A 12,235-nucleotide genomic window follows, 5' to 3' on the forward strand; every position below is an offset into this window, starting at 1 on the left:
TTTTTTATTTATCTTACGTATTATTTTGGTTAGAACCCAAAAAGGTAGCTCAAAAAAGACTTGGCTGAAATAGTTATTGACTCCTTTCTAAAAGGGGGAGAGAATTATTGAAGAGAGAATGATTAAAGTGTAGCTGCTTAGCAATGGTTTCCAGAGTTTGTGGGGACCACAGAAAATGTCCCCTCTTGCATGCCTGTTAAGCAGTACTCAAAAATCAAGAAAGTTTCTAAAAGGCCTTTTGGCTGATCATACTGTCCAAGTTCATCTTAAGATAAATGCTACTTAATAAATTATGTAGGAACTATATTGTGGTACTGTTTCTCTCAGTTTGTCTTACCATTTTTATGCTACTAATTTTATTCATTTGTTCCTTTTAATAAAGTCTGTTTTCTTTAGTTTCATAATCTCAAGCAGAAATGTCCTCCTATGCTAAGATTCTCCCATGAACTGCCCCATGAATCTCCATTTCCAAGGGAATAATTCGCCTTCCACTAAAGTGGAAGCATTTCTGTTGCTTTTGAGTAAGAAAGGGAAATATTCTCTGAATTTGGCAGGCAATGATAGTTTTTTTTTTCTTTTCCTTTTTAACATCTAATAAAACAGCAGCAACAGGACCTATGAAGATTTCTGCAGCCATCTTGCTATGTTTTCTTGAGTCCTGGCCAAAACTACCATGGAAACTATTACATATCAAAAGCTTTTCTGAAGTTTGACTATGTATTGACAGTAATTTGGAAAGAATAGGAGAGAAAAATGAAGGTCTTCTAAAAAGGGGAGTTCCTTACAACCTATATCAAACATTCTGGGGCATGGGATTTAGTATGTGTGTTATGAGGTTAAAAGTCTCTCTTTTTATTTAGAAAAAGAAGAAAAAGCACTCACTTTCTATTTTTATTCTTCAAAGCTTTTTGTCCAGATTCTTCATATGTCCCTAGAATGCCCAAATTCAAGCCTTATCACCACCTCCTATTCTGTAGAGTAGGCTTCAGGGATTTTGGGGGGAAAAACTACCTTTCTATCCTTGCTCTCAGTTTCTTTCACTGCCCTCCAAATCAGAATAGTAACAAAAGTGTCCTGTTCCATGTTGGCCGAAACACCAAGCAGTCATACCCCTCCTAGCAGATAGGAAGACCCATCCTACATGTTATTTTCAGTTGTTTAGATTGTACTCATTTTTTCTTGGTGAAACCTAACTAATTCTTATATATTCTGAGGAAATGGCAATCGCTGTCTCTCTATAAGCTATGATTTAGATTTAACCCTGTTATTATGCAGAAAAGCTCTAAAGACTTGGCTCTTTCAACAGGCCCTGGGACAGGGTGATTTGTGACTCTGGTTTGGGGTTGAATTAACATTTTATATTTATGGTTGAAGTTTCTCCTGATCTGATCTGTCAAAGTTGGTATTGTTATTAATTAGTTTTCTTCTTCAAGCTTTCATTTTAATATGTATATATTACATGACTGTATGTTGCCTAGAGTTGCTGATGCTTGTAACTAATTCAGATATTAGATAAAAAAGCCTAACTCCACTGTCGTGTTTTGTCCTACTTTGCTCACAAAACTGGTTGGGAGTTATTATGATATAGACTTGTACAATAAGGGTTCATCTGTTATAAAATAAGATTAGACTTTGTGGATATATACACGTATACATATTTAGTTCCAAAGAAATAAATAGATTTCAACTAAATACAGTAGAACCTTTCTTCCTCTGTTTAAACTGAACATTATTCCAGTGAGAAAATGATATATAAAAGGTGAATGGAAAGAAGTAAAAAAAGAATATTATTTTCAATATATGTTACATTCAGAAAGATATTGCCTCTTTGGTAATTATTAAGTAGTAGCTATCTCCTGTGCTTGTCAGTTTAGATTATACAAGATTGGAGTGAATTCTAGGATTTGTCAAAAGACCCATGGAGTATTAAGTCTTAAGCACATTTATTTTTCCTGAAAATGAGTTCAGGAGAAATAACAGCCTGCACTATGATTAATGAAGCATGGCCAAATGGCTTCTCAAGGTGTGGGTCACAACCCCCAGGTTCATCACAAGGTAATGGATGAAAAGCAGTCAGAGACTTCTTCCTTGCCCTTCTTTCTGAGCAGATTTACCTATCTGTTACAAAAGCCTCCTAAATGTAAAGCAAGATGATTGCAGAGACTTGCATGAAGCCTGGGTGCTCTTTGGAGATTTTTAGAGTATCATGTTACCCTTCCAGAGGTAGGCTAATACTGCCTGAAGGGCAGGATGCTTCTGAGCAAAGACTGACATCTAACCTGACATTAATTCTGCAGAGGGAATTGCAACAAAGGATGGGTGAAGGCTGTGATGCACTGGGGGGAAAAAAAACAGCATCAAAAGTAACTTATAGCCAACACTGCTGTGTAAGGTGCAGCATTTAAAATGCAGTTTAAGAGAAGCTGGTTTAAGGTAAGAGAATATAATACCATTTTCTTTTTCATCCTAACTTTATTGAGTAAGGATGACTAACTTCAAAATGAAACCCAGATTTCAAGAATTATGCAGAAATGAACAAGTTTATCCTTTCCATTAAAAATCTGGTTTATTTATTATAAGTTTCTATAATTATAACTATATAGATTAAATTTAATTATTAGAAGTAAGTGATATGCTTATTTCTTGCCTAACCCTAACCACAATAAAATTCTTAATGGTATACATGGGCAGATGCCCAAATGCATCTTATTATTTTAGAATTACAACCCTGGCCTAACATATATACTGAAGACAATGGATTTTGTAAACAGATGATCGATTTTAAATAAATCATGATGTAGCCTAATTTAGACATATTTAGTACTTATTGATTTTACACTGAAAGGCATAATCTTATGACAAAATGAGTCCCACTGTGTCATGGACTTATTTTTTACTATTTAGTGATAAGTGGATTGTATTTAAAATTAACAGACTGCATTTGTTTATATATCTTTTCCCAGTCCCCTATTCAGAGCAATTTTTCTATAAACCAAGTCTGGGTTTATAGAAAATACATGGAGAATAGTATAGACACAATTGCTATCTGGAATTATGTCTGGGAGCCCCATAGTTTTATAGTATGAGATAACAAAGTGGAAGATTATGCACATAGAATTGGAAGAAGTCATTTAGACCATCATGCACCCCTCTGTTCAGTTCAGGTATTCATATTAAAGCATCCCTGACAGATGGTTGTCTCACTTTTGCTTGAACAACATCAAGCAATCAATATAGCGGCTGCCGCAGGTTAAATTGGTGAAAGACCATGTACTACCTCTAATTCTGACCTTACCTCCATGCCTTCAGAGCAAGGTTCAGAGTGACTTTTGGGCCTGAATAGCCTAAATGCCATTGACCATCTTATCTTTTTCTCAGACTGGAGTGTGACCAAGACTAATGAATTATTTTATATGAATAATAAAAAAAGAAAGTTCTTAGTAATACCTCAAAATCATTTAGGCCAAAATGCAGAGATTATGAACATGGGTACTTTTTTAGGCAACAGGTTTTTTTTTAAAGAATACTTTTCATTAGTTAAAGCATTATTTATTTATTTATTTATTTATTTATAAATGTATATGGCCACCTATCTCGTACAAGATAATCCTACACAGCTTACAATAATATTAAATAAAAACAGAATGTATAAAACAAACCACCCCCATAGTAACCCCACATATCCAAAACAGTGCCACAACATTACATAGCCTCCTCATGCTCTTACATTTGCTCGGCTTGCCTCTATCCTAGCCCAAAGCCTGGGTGAAGAGCCAGATCTTTATAATGCTCCAAAAGGCTAATAGGGTAGGTCCCTCAAAATCTCAGGGAGAGGCTCTTCCAAAGGGTTATGACAGCCATAGCAAAGACGCATCTCTGAGGAACCACCAGATGGCAACATTTAAGAGATGGGACCGCTCTATCTGACCTGGTTGGATGGGCACATACTCTAAGGGAGAAGTGGTACAGCAAATAACCTGGCCCATTGACGTTTAGCATGTTAAAGGCAATAGCCTTCACCTTGAATTGCACCCAGAAAACAAGTTCTTCATTTTCTATTACTTTGTCTATTTTGTGGTCCCACCAGTTCTTGCTTGCAGGCAAATGGTATTTCTTGCAGATATTCCAATGCACCATTATTGCTACTTTGTCATGCTGCTGTTTGTAAGTCAGCCTGTGCAATCTTCTTGCAGCAGCTGACTAGGTGGTCCACTGTTTCTTCAGCTTCTTTGCAGAGGCAGCATTTGCTGTCTGTTACTGTCTTTTCAATTCTGGCTTTGTATATATTTGTTCTTAAGGCTTGGTTTTGTGCAGCCAGAATTAGCCCCTCTGTCTCTTTCTTCAACTTTCCTGCTCTTAGCCATTGCCAGGTCTTCTTGTTATCTGCTTTGCCTGCTAGTGTGTGTGTGTGTGTGTGTGTGTATACTGGCCATGTAATACTTTACCTTGCCATGCCTCTTTTCTATTCTTCATTTGGTCTTTCTTGTAGGCCAGTTTGGACTCTTCAGTATTCAGTAAGCCTTCATGGTATACTAGCTTCAGTGCATCTTCTTCACTGTCCTTCAGATATTCTTCTAATATCTGGTGTACTTGCAACATTCCATGCCCACCTATGTTCCTTGATAAGTAGAATCTGTCAACATCACTGAGTGGATGAAGGGCATGATTCAGTGTCATTATTTTTCTGGTGTTCCTATCCAGAGCTGCTAGTTCTGCTTGAGTCCAATCCACAATTTCAGCTTTGTATCTAATGACTGGAGTTGCACAGGTGTTAATTGCTTTCCTGGTATTTCCTCCACTGAGTTTGGACTTTAAGATCTTCTTCACTCTCATGATGTATTCACTCCTGACCTTCTGGACTTCAGTGTGCTTGATATTGTCAGCCTGAAGGATGCCCAGGTATTTGTAGTGATTTTCTTCATCGAGACTCTTGATATTATTTCCATTGGGTATCTTGATTCCTTCAGTTTTCACTATTTTTTCCTCTGCTGATGGTAAGGGTGGCACATTTATCCAGTCCAAACTCCATTGCAATATCTTGGCTATATATTCGGACAGTGTTGAGTGATTGTATTTCAGATGGTTTTTTCCCATACAGCTTCAGATTGTCCATGTAAAAGAGGTGGGATAGCCTGGCAGATGTTTTGGGTATTTGATAGCCATGGTCTGACTTGTTCAGTTTTGTTGACAAAGGAATCAATGCAATGACAAATAGTAGTAATGATAGTGAGTCTCCTTGAAAGATTGATTGATTGATTGATTGATTGATTTTATATTTCAAATTTAGTCACTGTCCATCTCACACAAGAGTGACACTGGGCAGTTTGCAGTAAAAAGAAAGAAAGAAAGAAAGAAAGAAAGAAAGAAAGAAAGAAAGAAAGAAAGAAAGAAAGAAAGAAAGAAAGAAAGAAAGAAAATTTATTTATTAAAATGCAATAAAAATACAATAAACACCCATTTTCCTATGTAAATAATGTCTTCCAAGATACTGATGGTAAATAAAGGTTACAGGAGCATCTTCAAGGTGCCAGCCACCCCCAGGGTTAGCAGAGTGAGGTCTTCACCCCTTTCCGGAAGGTCAGGAGAGTAGGGGCCCACCATACCTCTGGGGGGAGAGTATTCCATAGGGCAGGAGCAATGATAGAGAAGGGTCTCCTTCTGGGCCCCACCTGTTAATATTCTTTCATTGACGGGGTCTGTAACATACCTTCTCGGCCTGACTGGGTGGGATGGGTTGATGTAATGGGGATAAGACAGTCCCTCAGGTAACCTGGTTACCTGATTCCTCTCTTGATATTAACCTCTCCCAGTCTATCATCATTGAGCAGCAACTGTGTCTTCCATTGTGCTATTGATCTTTGCAAAAAAATTCTGATGTTTCTATTGAGTCCTGTTATTTCTAGGCACTTGATTATCCAATCATGCGGCAGGAAGTCAAATGCATTCTTGTATCAATCCAAGCTACATTCAAGTTGGACTTCCTTCTCTTGCAGTTCTCCAAAATCATCTTGTCAATTAAGAGCTGATCTTTTGTTCCTTTGCTGTTTGGGCAGTTTCCTTTCTGCTCAGAAGGAAAGAGCTTGTTTTCAACCAGATGCTGTCAGACTGCATCAGCTACCACACCAGTTAGCAATGTAAAAGTTGTTGGTAAACAAATAATTGGCTAGTAGTTGTCTGGTGCTGTCCCTTTTGTTGGATCTTTTATTATCAGGTAGGTTTTGCCAGATGTTAACCAATCTTCAATTTCGCCTCCTTGCAATATTTTGTTAAACTGCTTGGCAATGAGTGGGTGCAGACCAGTCAGATGTTTCAACCAACAACCATGCAGTTCATCTTCACCTGGTGCTAACCAATTCTTTATCTTACTTGCCCTTTTCTCCACCATTTCTGCTGTTATTACAAGTTCATTCATTTCAGCTTTTTTTATTCTTATCTACCTCTTTTATCCAAGCTTCATTCTTGTTGTATTTCTTTGGGTTGTCCTATAGCTGCACCCAGAACTGCACTGTTTCTTCTGTGTCAGATGTTAAATGGTTCATTGCAATTTCTTCATTGATGGATTGGTACAAATGTTTCTCATTCAACTGAAATTGGAGATTCTGTTATAGTGTGCAATTTGAGCTTCTTATCTACTGATCTTCTTGGCTATGACTGTTATTTGCTGCTTTATTATTTCCAGTGCTTCTTTGACCTTCCTTGTTTCTAGGTTATATTTCTTGATCAGGTATTCTTTGGTCTTCTTGCTCTCCCCCCCCCCCCCACCATCCGTTCTAGCTTGCTTGTGTCTGATCTTAGCATGCTGATCTTATTTTCTAACCTGATCTTTCATTTTGGTGGTGCACTGTTTGGCTTTTCTTCTTGTTTTTGATTTTGCATGCAAGGTATTCAGTTATAACTCCAGCCATGCTGTACATCAGTTGGTTTGTTTCTTGCAGTGAGCTGATGCTTATATTTGATATTACAGTATTGGCATCTTTTAATATATGTGCTAGCTGTTTCTTTGTAACAAGCTTCAATGCAGGCATCTTTATTCTGTTGTTTTTGTGCTGTTCTAGATGCACAGTTATTCTTTGTTTATCTTCCTCCTCCTCCTCCTCCTCCTCCTCCTCCTCCTCCTCCTCCTCCTCCTCCTCCTCCTCCTCCTCCTCCTCCTCCCTCTCCTTCTCCTTCTCCTTCTCCTTCTTCTTTTGTTAGAGGGTTTTGTTCTTTCTGAGGCAAAGGCTCTACTGTCTGAGCTACTTCTGGCAAGGCTTCAATTTCTTTGTCCTGGGTAGACCTTTGCAGTTTTTCCAATTCTACTTCTGTGAATACTTTAATTCATGTTATAAATCAACCTTTACCTGCTAGCCTCTGTTCTGTTATTTCTGATTCTGGGTTTTTCTTTCCAGAACTGGTGCATTCTTTTAAGATATCCTATTCTTGTTGGACTTGATTTGTAATAGCAGATCATTATTTCATGTTTTCAATCTTCATATATTTGCAACGGGTAAACAATTTTTCTTCCAGTAGTCCTGCAGCTGCTGGCCCTGGTTGCTCAGCCAACAGTCCTGAGTCCTGTAGCCCACTTGTCACCAGATGTCCAGGAACTAGAACACCTAGTGCGGTCCTTGTTGAACCAGGCAATGATCGATTCAGTATGGGTTTCTGTAAATTACGTCTCACAATATTGTTTATGGGAGAGACACTCTTCTTCTGGCTCCTCTGATGAGATCTGTCCAACATGGCTGAACCTTTGGCATAGCTCTCATCCTCCCTGGAACACACAAGTCCCACAACTATGTCAAGGTGGCACCCCACTGGGGGTTGATGAGGATGATGAGGATGATAAGGAGGAGGATGATTTAAATGTATATGCCACCCAACTCCCAGCAACTCTGGGTGTTTAATGATTAACATTCCTCTCTAATGAAACATAAAGTGAATAGATAGCTGATCTGAAGTTCTTCCTCTTTTCCAAAATATATTTTATTCTAATTCACTCCAGCATTTAGTCCATTGCTTGTTTCCCTTCATCAAGATAAGCACTGATTGAACTACCTAAAACAACATTCATCTTCATTTCAGCTACAAAATTGCTGTAAAGGTGTTAAACATGGTTTAAATTGTTCTGTTTCCTCTTTTTATGTTGACTTGCTGATAAAAAGAAACTTTCATTTATTAGAGCTTCTGTTGGTGATAATTCAGTATGCCTGGCATAGCATCAAGTCTAGAGTGAGTAATGTGCTGCAAAGGAAGGAACATTAAGGATGGAATACATTATTTATTGGCAATATTGCTATAATCTCTTTTCATTTGCCATCTGGGATATTACAGTTGTCCAATCAATAACCCATTGGAAAGTGACTCTTCCCTTCAACCTCCACCTCTGTAGTATGTTTCAGTATATATCAGAACTACATAATGTCAAGACCAGTTCAATTAACCAAACAGGTATAATATGCATATATTTACACTGAATTGGGCAGCTTTGGCACATAGTGAACTGACCATATGATAGTTTCACATTCACCAGCTTGCAATTCTTCCCATTGTTATTTGCTCGACCATTACCACGCTGCCAAAACTATGATAAATATGAAGTGAATTTCAAATTGGACATATGGTGAAGCAATCACACGTTCACAATTCTTCATATGCCTAGCTAAATCCAGTTCCATCAAGACTACCTGTTCACCATGCAAATGTGATAATGGAAATTACTTCATGGAAGGCATCTTTCAAAATCTCTCTGGGCAGCTAGTACAAACTATCAGTAGCATAAAACATAATTAAATACCATAAGATTCAGTATTTAATTGTGCTTTATACTGTTATACAGAAAGCCAGAGGCAGTGGCAATGTAGTTTATTATGTCCCACAAAAGGACTATAGTTTCCAAATTTAGCATGGATCTTGATTTCTTTTTTATGGAACAATCTCTTTAGATAATAGATAATTAAAACAAGATATGTAAATTAGCTTACTCTTTGCTATATTTCAGAAATGTAAAGACCATTATACTTTTTTCTACATTTTTTATTATAGACCTATTCTTATCCTGCTTCACTTCTACTCTGGCTGCTTGCTCAAATCCTGCTTCTTTAGGAATGAGTAAAGTTAGGTTGCCATAAAAGTTTGCAAAAAAGCTGTAACTTCCCATCTCAGCCATTACCAGCAAAGTGTATTATGCCATGAAACCCTTCTGTCTCAGGTAGTGGGAAAACTGTGACACAGTAGAACTATACTACTTATTGGGGGGGGGGGGGGGACTAAAAACAAATGAAGGGAAAAGTAGAAATTCAGAAATAATAATAATAATAATAATAATAATAACAACAACAACAACAACAACAACAACAACAATCATAATCATCCCAGTGCTGTTGGTTTTCAAACCATCAACCTTTAACTTACAAGGCAGGAGTTATAATAACTGGACTATTATAGCAATCATGTTGAAGGTGGGTCAAAAAGCCCTTAGAAAGAAGTACAGTGGTAAGAAAGCAATTGGCAATCACTTTCTTGGAAGAGAAAGGTGGGAAGGCATTGTCGAAATTGTCCAATGGGAGGACATGGTAGCCTGCAGTTCAGACTGAACACCTTGCAAGCTGTTGGCAAAGTATCTTAGTTCATTGAAGATCAAGTCCAAATCCAAACCTTTTAATAACTGTGGCAGAAAAGTAGCAGGCAGTCTTTTTTCTTTTGAGTGATGTAGTTAAAAACTGGATACCATTATTGTCCATATAAGCCAGCCATGAATTGATTGCCAGAGTGTGAATGTATGGATATTTCCAATGTACAACCATGCCATTTTTTTTTTTTTTTTGGTTTCCTATGTGCAGCTGTTTTTGTCTAACTGGTTAACCTTTGTTTCTATGAAACTATCACCAGCTGTTTCCCATAACAAAAGGTGCTGGGTGAGGACATAAAATAATGGTTATAAATTACACATTTAGTTTGAATTTTCCCAAGTATGTCTCTTTTCTTACTATTTATTATATTTTTATATATTCTCTCCCTATCTAAATTCAACCAATCAGGACACACATAAACATACACATACAAAACTAGTACATTGAAAGGAAAAATGTAGTGACCATCAACTGTGAACTGACTCTGTGACCAAGGATTAAGAATACTAAAAAGTGTCAGCTAAAATGCTTTCATTTTATATCAAAATTCTCATGGTGTTAATTTTTAAAAATGGTTCTGCGTGGAATTGAAATATAGGATGCTACTTCTGTCTTAGAGATAAGACAAATACCTTAAACTGGATGCAGTTCATGAACAGGCATCGTCCCTCTGAGGTTATTTGTAGACATTTCAGAATGACTTCCATTAACTTTCAGACTTCAGTTACCTGACTACAACTTGTGTGGAGTGATTGATTATTCAGTACTGAAAGTCAGAAATCTCTGCCTGTTGCATGACAGAATCTATTTGGAACATCAAGATGCCCATACATACATCCCCCAAAAGCTGGGTTTGTGTCTGTATATTGAGGACTTTGGGGATACATCAAAATAAGCCTCAGAAAGCTAAATGCAAATTTTGCCTTGTAGACATTTCTGGTGTGAGGAAAACACTATGCTTGTCTACTCTGTAGTACTTGCTGCTAAATGAAAGCAAGTTAAGGCTATTTGGAGGCTTGTGTGGAATCACTGAAAAGGGCAGTGAGCATTATAAATTTGGTATCAGGACAACAAAAATGCCAGAAAGAAGGGGTTACAAGAAGGAGTTTGGGCATTGATATTCTGAGGATAAAGATGATAAAGCACAAGTGATACATTGGTACATTTGTCTGGTCTCTAAAAGCCAGAATACTGAGGACAGCTGTTCAGTGTCTTTATCCTATCTATTGTGTTCCCTGGCTCAGTTTGAATACAGATATCATATTCATGGATACAGCCTTCTCATTGCTGAAATTAATTGATGTAATCCTGACTGACTCCATTAAAGCAAAGAGAAGCCATTCAGAAACAATATGCATATGCAAAATAACCCATACTTACTTACTTCCTTCCTTCCTTCCTTCCTTCCTTCCTTCCTTCCTTCCTTCCTTCCTTCCTTCCTTTCCTTCCCCCTCTCTCTCTTTCTCCCTCTCCCTCTCTCTCTTTCTCAGAGAAGTGGCTGTTGGGAGGAGGGAATTTTTGGGAGTATTCCCCCCTCCCAGTCTTTTAAAATATGGGCAGAAGAATCTCAGTTGCATTCTGGGCGCACTTGAGAAATGACAAATTGCTTCAAATATTATCCTCCTGGTTGCCTGAGCTAGTGTTCCAAACATAGTGAAGTCTTTTATTGACTGTAAAGTGTGATACTAATTATCACTTAACACCTGTACAATGCTTTTCATCTTCAAAGCATTTTACAAACGGTGACTAATTAATCCTCACTGCATCCCTAGGAGGTGTATGTTATTATCCCCATTATACAGATGAGGGAACTGAAGCAAAGCTGATTAGCGCATCTCTAAAGACCACCAAGTGTGTCACCAATGCATGAGAAGTTCCTCAGGAGTTACTCACTGCCAATCTCTTACTCAGGCCTCTGGGCCACAGTTCTGTGGATAATTGATCTCTCCACAGCCTTGGTTTAAGTTAGAAACCAACCAGCCATTTTAAGAATACTGTTCTTTATACTCCTAATCCTCAGTCTGATGCACTAATGAGGCTCTGTCCAACTGCCTCACAAACACAGAACACTAAAAGAATCAACACACTTTATGCTGAAAACAAAAAGGGTGGAAATACATCTAGGATGTACATGTACTAACCTGCTGAGTAAAAAGATCTTGAACTTTCTTGACCATAAAGTTTTCTAGCCACTTTTTTTCTCCCAAAAAATTCACCTCCCACTGTCGGTACAGCAGCTTGGGATCTGAAGATCTTTTTCAGGATAGAAAAACCTTGAAAACAACAACAACAAACATTGTTCTTATGAAGAAAGGGAAAAAATGCCAACTTTAGAGTCTCTCGCTCTCAGCTCCTGCATCTGGTAATGTTGGAGCAACCAGGTTTGGGTACAAGACTGATACATCTCTCTCTCTCTCTCTCTCTCTCTCTCTCTCTCTCTCAAAATAATTTTTATTGAAAGTTTTAACAGCAATAAGAACTCACTAAAATAGAACAGACAAAATGAAAAGGAAAGAGAGAAATAAAAGAAAAAGCTAAAAGTGCAACAAGAAAAAAAGGTAGAAGTAGAAAAAAGTGTGTGTGTGTGTGTGTGTGTGTGTGTATAAGTGATATAAAGATATAAA

The sequence above is a fragment of the Python bivittatus genome, unplaced genomic scaffold (assembly GCF_059951505.1).
Source record: "Python bivittatus isolate LINGU-HERP-01145 unplaced genomic scaffold, Pbiv_v1 ctg000080_np1212, whole genome shotgun sequence".
NCBI lineage: Eukaryota > Metazoa > Chordata > Lepidosauria > Squamata > Pythonidae > Python > Python bivittatus.